The sequence below is a fragment of the Dipodomys merriami genome, unplaced genomic scaffold, assembly GCF_024711535.1.
Source record: "Dipodomys merriami isolate MVZ:Mamm:240054 unplaced genomic scaffold, mDipMer1.0.p SCAF_2, whole genome shotgun sequence".
NCBI classification, from domain to species: domain Eukaryota; kingdom Metazoa; phylum Chordata; class Mammalia; order Rodentia; family Heteromyidae; genus Dipodomys; species Dipodomys merriami.
Window position 1 is genome coordinate 93,996,548 of NW_027203381.1, and position 8,495 is coordinate 94,005,042.

Consider the following 8,495-nt stretch of genomic DNA (forward strand, 5'->3'; position numbering starts at 1 on the left):
AACTGCTGCTATTACCATTCGCTACTTTTGAATGGATATATTCAGCTAAGAGGATTTTTAAGAAAGACAGTCATTCAACTATTTTTCTAATATATTTCTCCATGTGTCTGCCTTACTTTAAAATTTCCTAACAGTGAGTAATTTTACAGCACATTATAGAGTCATGAGTATGACATAAAAATCCTTAAAACCTTAAGGTTTTAGTTCCCAAAGAATTATCTTTTTGAAGAGTTACTCTTTTTTAGTGGAAGACCAAGATTTCCTTTCTAGATTTATTTTCAATTGTTAAAATTAAATCTCCTTTGTCTATTGTTACATACTACTTTATAAATTTTTCTTCTCATGATACAGATCATATTATCAATCCAGACAGAAATTATATAAACGTTTTTGTCAGAGTAGATATAAAAGAATTGGATGTATCTATCTTATTAGCTAGTTCAGTTATGTTCAAGACAAGTGAAAAATGTATGTTAGTTAAAAATATTTCTTCTTTTAGTATATATATATATATATATATATTTGACTGTTTCATTCTTTTTTATCAATTAATCAATCATAATGCAAATATCAATGCTCAATGGAAGAACATCTGAAAATTAGAAAAGGATATGGACAAGTGAAAATGTCTTATTTTTTTAAAGCCAAAGGCACTCCATAGCTCTCTTTGAATGGAATAGTAAAAATGTTTCCTAAACAAAATTGACTTCATGTTTTATTGTACAATCCATGAGGTATTTTAAGTCAGTATGCTGTCTTCTAATATGATTGACTACATTCAGAGTAATATTTAAACCTATTATTTATTATATTTTTGTACTTAATTATGTAAGACAATGATTTAAAATGATGGATAATATATTTTCCATTAACTGAGAAATTCAGGATTATTTTTCAGATTTAATACTACATATGTTCTATTATAATAAAAATTATGTGTGCAATAATGTTGCTGAAATGCTGCAATTACTGATTAGAACCTTGCATCACACAGTATATCAAATATTTCTTTAGTGTTCCTACTGGTGAAATCTTTGCATTAAGTGTCTTAGATCTTTCTAATTGAATATTTCCCTATGTAACCCATTCAGTTTGTGTCCTATGAAGTTAATATGAGCTAAATAATGACATGGAAATTAACACTGTGGTTTATTTTGACATATGCATATTTTAATTGAATCTTCAAGGTCATGTGAATTAACAATTTATCTAATTTCTCTTGCACAAGTGTGGAGATAACTATGCATATGGATGAAGGAACAATACTCACTGGAATGCATCCTAAAATTTCCTCTGAAAATGCTCCTTGAGACATAAGAAATATTAGGAGGGTTTATATGCATATCATCTTAAAGCATTTCAAACTGAATATATTTTGTTAGAAGATAGTATACATAGTATACTTTTAACCAAAATTAAAATTTGTAATGAAAGGGGAAAATATTTACAGGCTCACTTGATAATTAAAATTATGCATTTGATTAAACTTATCTTACTCTCCACTGAAGGGCAAAGTTTAAATTTATGACTTTCTCTTTTGTACCAAATGCAAAAATAAAAAGTAAAAGATGATAAATATTACAAAGAAAAATCAAGATTAAACGAAAGTTAAAATATCATATCGCTATATGGTTTAGGACAAAAATTGTGGTATGTACAACTGGTAATACCTTGATGAATAAAACATAAATATTGTAAATGAAGAGCATACGTTATTAACAGAGATTAGGGCTCATTTATAAAACACTATATAATGGCAATAAAGTTTACTAAGGAAGAAGGAGAGAAAGAAAGAAAGAAAGAAAGAAAGAAAGAAAGAAAGAAAGAAAGAAAGAAAGAAAGAAAGAAAGAAAGAAAGAAAGAAAGAAAGAAAGAAAGAAAAGAAAGAAAGAAAAGAAAGAAGGAAGGAAGGAAGGAAGGAAGGAAGGAAGGAAGGAAGCAAGGAAGCAAGGAAGCAAGGAAGCAAGGAAGGAAGGAAGGAAAGAAGGAAAAAGAGAGAGAAAGAGAGAGAAATGGAGGGAGGGAGAAAAGAAAGAAAGACCTAGTGTTGAAAGCATGCTCAGTAGGTAGAGCAGCGGTCAATAAGGGTAATTGCTGAATACTGAGTTTGCATCTTGGTCTCAGAAAAATAAGAAAAGGAAAGAAGAGAAAGCAAAAAGGGCCAGAAATGTGTCTCAAGTAGTAGAGCATATGCTTAGTTAAACCCCAGTACTGTCAATACAAAAGGTATTGCCTTTGCAACAATGAGAAGTACAAGTTGTCATGTCCAAAATGAGCTTTACAACGTCGGTGGGGGGGGGGGGGGAAGGGGGGAAGGAGAAGGATGGGGATTGGGGGGGGAGGGGGGAGGCTGGGAAGTGATGTGAAGGGTAAACAAAGGAGGAGGCTGCAGTGCTTGGTAAGAAATGTACACATTATCCTGCCCATGCAATTGTAACCCCTCTGTACAGTATGTTCACAAATAAAATAAAATAAAATTTAAAAAAAATAAAAATAAAAAAAGGTATTGCCTATCAATAAATATTTTAAATTATAACATGTTGACAAAATTGAATGTTTTTACACTGGGTGTTTAAAGTTAAACTTACAAAAATTTTTGTATAAAAATTTATCCTAAACTAATAAGGGGAATTTCTTTTTCAAACTTTTGTTAAAAATATATTAGTAATATTTAAGCCAGGTGCTGGTGGCTCATCCTGTAATCCTGTAATCTTAGCCACTCTGAGGATCATGCTTCAAAGTCCATGAGGTTCTTAGCTCCAATTAAAGCTAAAAGTGAATATATGTACATATATATGTATAATATGTAAAGAATTAAAGTTAAAATTTACTAAAACAAGTATGATGATTTAATTTCTCTAATTAAATAAGAAAAATATGACAAAGTTCAAAGACATCTGTTTTCATATCTATGATTGTGCCAAAATCTATTGCTGGTTTTATTTAAATCACAATACTACAGATTCTTCCTTCTGTCATATGTATTCACCTTAGTTTCCCAATTAAGTTCTATATTTACTCATATTTATAATGAGAAGATGTAATAACTAGGGAAGGAGCATGTTTTGGTTGATTTTTTAAAAATATTCCCTAAAAGGTATACTCATTTTTGCCTTCACATTTTCCATTATCTCTCAAGCACTTCTTTTCATTTCTTCAGTCATCTTTATGTGTAAATAAGAACTGAGGTTTGCCAAAAATCTGTGCTCCTTTTCTGGAAGTACAATATTGAGCAAAAAAAAACCTACCATCTATCCTTGTATGAACTTAAATTATAGTAAAAATGATTTTTAAAATGAACTGAAAATTTTAATACGGTTTGACAAATGCTACATTAGAGAGAGTGCCATTCCCACCTTTCCCTACAATCACACAGAAAAGGCCTACAAACCGGAGCTAAGGATGAAGACCGAAAAGAACTACTTTATATGAGTATTATCTTTGCATAGCAGCTACATTGTCTGTTTATTATTCCAAGTTTAGTGTATAATTGTATGTTGAGTTCGCCTATGCTTCTTGCCTATGCTTATGCTTCTTTACTTATGAATTATGACTAGTTGTGATTTTAGCTGGTAGAAAACTCTTTTTCTTGTCTATTTTTCTTATTTCTTGTATACATTAATACATATATATCTTGCATAATGAGGTTAACAGTAACATTAGATAAAACACTAGATTTCACTAAAGTTGAGTTAGGGAAACTACATATAACTGAAATGTTAAACATCCCTGTTTTCCCAAATAATATCCAAGCTCTTGAACCTCCATCCTTTACTCTCCACGCTCTTTCAATATTAAAGAAAAACATACACATTTTCCCACAAAATCACTACTCTCTTACGTATGATTTCTAGACCATCTTTGTATATGAGAACAAAGTTAACTCAGTTGCTTTTAATTTAGGCAATGCCATTTCAATACATAGATTCCTATGTTGAGAATACACAAAGTCATAAATAGTGAAATCAAGTTTTAATCTGTACTCTATTTCAGTTTAGCAGTAAGGATGACACTCCTAGAACTTTTTTAATTAGAAAACAATAACAATAATAGTCTATTTGCTTTCTAGCTTTTCATTAACTGGGACAATTTAAAGCCAAGTTGCTAGTCTCCTACATGTACTTTGAGATGATGTCATTCAGATTTGTTTTAGATGTTTGATACATAGTGTGTTTCTAAATAAATATTCCCTGACCTAACACAAAGATGTTACTAAGTACTAATTAGATCCAGAATTGCAAAAATAAAACAAATAGCATATTTTCATAAACATGCTCACCATATTCCATAGTTATCATGCAATATTTTGCCATTCCACCAGTATAAGTTCTTAATTATCCTAGATAACTGTCCCAATGATATGAAAATGACTTTATTTTTGCTGTCTATTGCCCACCTGCTTCACAGATTCCTTTTTATGGTTAAAGGTAATATACCGAGATGTTAGAGTTATGCAAATCATTTAATGAATACATTTCTTTTTGAACAGTGTCACCTCTTCCCTCATTTTCTCCAAGGTTTTCCATCCCAACCACTTTTTCCCACAAGATGTATAGTTCATTTCCAACAGAGTGTCTAGTAAGTATTACTGCTGCATTTGTTCACCCTTTGTCCCACCATTTCTGTGTGCCCACTTACTTTCAAGCAGATAAGCTTACATACAAGACAAAAAGTACGGGAATCATAAACAATGACAGAAGAGAAGGGGAGAGTAAAATAACAACAAAAACCCCTCATCTTTCCATTTCTTAGTCACAGATTCTTTGAAGATCAAATAAAATTACATGTTGTAGCTTTAAAAGCTAAAACACATAATGAGGTAATTGGTTTCAAGGATTACCTAGAAAATTTTGGCTCAATTAAAGCTGGAAAAGGGAAAATAATAGAGTAGAAATATGAACAGTAAAGTGATTTGACAGAAATAAAATTAGTAGTGGTTTGGAAGTGAGGAAACTGTGACATCACACAAACTAATTTTTATTTTAGAATTTTGAAATTTAGAAGATTAAAAAGTATTTATGAGTCTAAAGGGAATGTTCATTATTGTAAGTGTGCCTGTTTGTTTTCATAATAAAAACCTGACAGGAAATAAAAGTCAAGTTTCAATAGGATGAAAGCTTAATATACAAATAAAAGAAAATGTAGTTTTTGTGTGAATTTTCCAATAAATTTGAGATCCCAACACCATTAGGAGCATCTCCCTTAAATAAAAAAGGATATTCATTCCCTTATCAGTACACAGCACAAGGCAGATGTAAACCAGCTGTCAAGAGTTATCTTTCAAAAGATTCTCTTGGAAGAGGCACTGTAGCTCAAGTGGTAGAGTGCTAGCCTTGAGCTGAAGAGCTGAGGGACAGCAGTCAGGCCCAGAGTTCAAGCCCCACAACCTACACACACACACACACACACACACACACACACACACACACACACACACACACACACACACACACACACACACACACACACACGGCAAAAGATTCTCTTTATCAAGAGACTCAGTAGATAATTACTGAAACCAATAAAAGATGATGGGAATATTAGAAATTTTACTAATTTCAAGGAGGTCTCACAAACACATTGTCGAAAGTAAATTATGAGCGAGAATTATGGCATGTAATAAGGTTTCTCAAAGTTGAAGTGCCAGTTTAAGATCAGTAGCCATGGATTTCTAGTGAAATCAGTAGACTCCAGGCTATCCACTTCTTTTTGGTATTACTTGAAAACTACTTGGGTGCAGTATAGAGAAATTTACTGGTAGATAGTTTCCAGTGTTGGTATTGTGCCAAATGAGGGCCACAATTGGAGAGAATTGAGAATGTCTGTGATACTAGAAAGAGAATTCTTAAAATAATAAGCCAATTAATCTAAATAACAATAAAATTTTTGAAGGAGGTGAACAATATACTGAAATAAGTGAATGAAGAAATATGATTAGACTAGAATTTGGTTGTAAATAAATGATCATAGTGAGCTTATTTAAATAAAGTATGTAGGGAAGGAAACAAGCTATTGTACTGAAAGTACTAGGAGATAAAAGATGAAAGAGATACCAAAAAGAAATAAATGTTGATGACTGAAGCTAAAGAAAGGGGAAAGAAGGAGCAGAAAGTTAAATCAACAACTTGATTCTAAATCATTACTTGGAATTTATCAAACGACAAGAAGAGGAAAGGACAAGGTGATATATTTGAAAATCTTAACCTAGTTTTGTGTTTAGTCTTTAAAAAAGACTGAACAAATATTATCTGGATTTAGAAATAATATTCTCAACCATGCTTGAGGTTGGAAAAGAGCTTTTTCAAAGCTTATTTGCTTTAGGTATGAAAAATCCCTTCCTCAAAACATTGTGCCAAGTAAATTTTCTCAGGTGAGAGGGAAATTTCACTTAGGACAAAGACTTTAGAAAACGCTGACAGAAAAGTTGTATTTAAAAAGGTTTGATGGTTATAAAGTTGTGATTCATGGCTTTTGCCATGAGATTATAGAAATTTTAGGAAATCCATGAAGAAGAACATATATATATAGATATAGATATAGATATAGATATAGATATAGATATATATATATATACAGAGAGAGAGAGAGAGAGAGAGAGAGAGAGAGAGAGAGAGAAACAGAGAGACAGAGGGAGACAGAGAGAGAGAAACAGAGAGAGACAGAGAGACTGGTGAATAAATGAGGATGTTGGAGTTGTCTCTGTTAGCAGAAGTGAATGGTGAAGACACCATGTTCACTTCAGAAGTCCCAGAATACATACTCTGAGTTGGTCAAAATGTCAATGGTGCATCAAATTCATTCAACAGCATTAGTATCAGTGATGTAACGTATGCCGTGAACCAGAGCAAGCTCTAATCTTATTTTAAAAATATAAACTTGTTTAACACTTTCAATGACTTTAGGATGGAGTATTTATTGTAATTACTCTTTTAGGTATTGAGGAAATTGAGGATTAAACAGATATTTATCTACTCAGATCTTTAAATTAGTGGTAGTCTTAGAGGTAGAATTTGAAAGCTAACATTTTGGTGATAGTTCATATTCCATCTTAGCATAATAAAAAACTAAGTCTATTTAAATGTTAGTAATAATAATTTATCAAATATCAGGCTGCAATTAGCTTAGTGAGGAGAAATACATACTGAAGCAAAGACAGTTATAAACAAATATCCCTCTACTCTTTACTTTTTAAAATAATTCACATTTTGTTAAAGATGATGATGCAATAATTAAAACATTACTCCATGGCCTTTGTGTACTTCATCTGACATAATGATATGGTTGTGTCTTTGCCAAAAGTGCATAAAGGAATAATAAATCAATTAAAAGAATTATCCAGTTTAGAAAGATAGCCCTACTTTTCTTCCCATCGTTCTGCTTCTTCATGGATTCAGAATAGACATACTAACTTGAGCTGCTGATGTTGCCTTGTGCCACAAATGGCCCTGAGGAAAAATGAGTTCTCTAGTGATGCACTGGTACTGCCAGAAGCCTGGAACTTCTTAATTGCAGTTAATTTCAAGAAAACACAGAATCTTATTTTCTAGTAAATTCGCTTATTGGAAACCCACATAGCCATTGTTTTAGTGCAGAGTTGTGTTGTTGTTGCTTTTTTTCCCTGATAAATACAATCACTACCTAAAAATCATCCAGAAGTTACTGGAAGATGAAATTTTATCAAACAAAAGAAATGGCAGGTGCTTTACTAGGTAAGAATCAGTCAATGGCTCATTGTATTTGGAATATACAGAAGGATGCTATTGATAGAAAACTTCAGCAAAGATTGTTTCAGTAGTAATGGTTTTTAAAGCAAATATAGTAGTGAATTATGTAATGAGATGAACAAATAGTATAAACAGAACAATACATGGAGATAATTTGAATGAATATATAAGATTATATTAAATGTCTTGGTAAGAAATACAGAGATACGATGGTAAATAGCATTTCAGTAGCATCTGCAAAGTTCTGTTTTTGAATTTATGGTTCAGTTTTAAATTATCAGATGGAAGGTGAGGGTGGCATAACATATCTTTAGTTCCAGCATTTAGGAGGATTATGAAAGGAAGATGTTACCAAATTCAAGTTCAGGCAGGTCAATAGTAAAACACTCTAGAAAGAGAGAGACACATACAGAAAGAGACAGTGACAGACACCGAGAAAGGTGAACTCGGTGATGGCATATGGCTGTAATCTCTGTTATTCAAGAGGTGAAAATAGGAGAATTATAGTTAAGCCAGCTATAAGAAAAATATATGACCTTATTTGAAAATTAACTAAAGGAAGAGAGTCTGGTATCATGGCTCAAATGGTACAGTTCTTGCTTAGAAAGTATAAGGCTCTGATATCAAACCTTAGTCTTACTGAAATAGAGAAAGGTACATATGTGTGAGAGAGAAGGGTACACAGCTATATAGAGAGATGTATTTTCTTTTCAACATGGAGGAAATTAAAACATATATGCATATATATAAGTATATGTCTGCACACACATA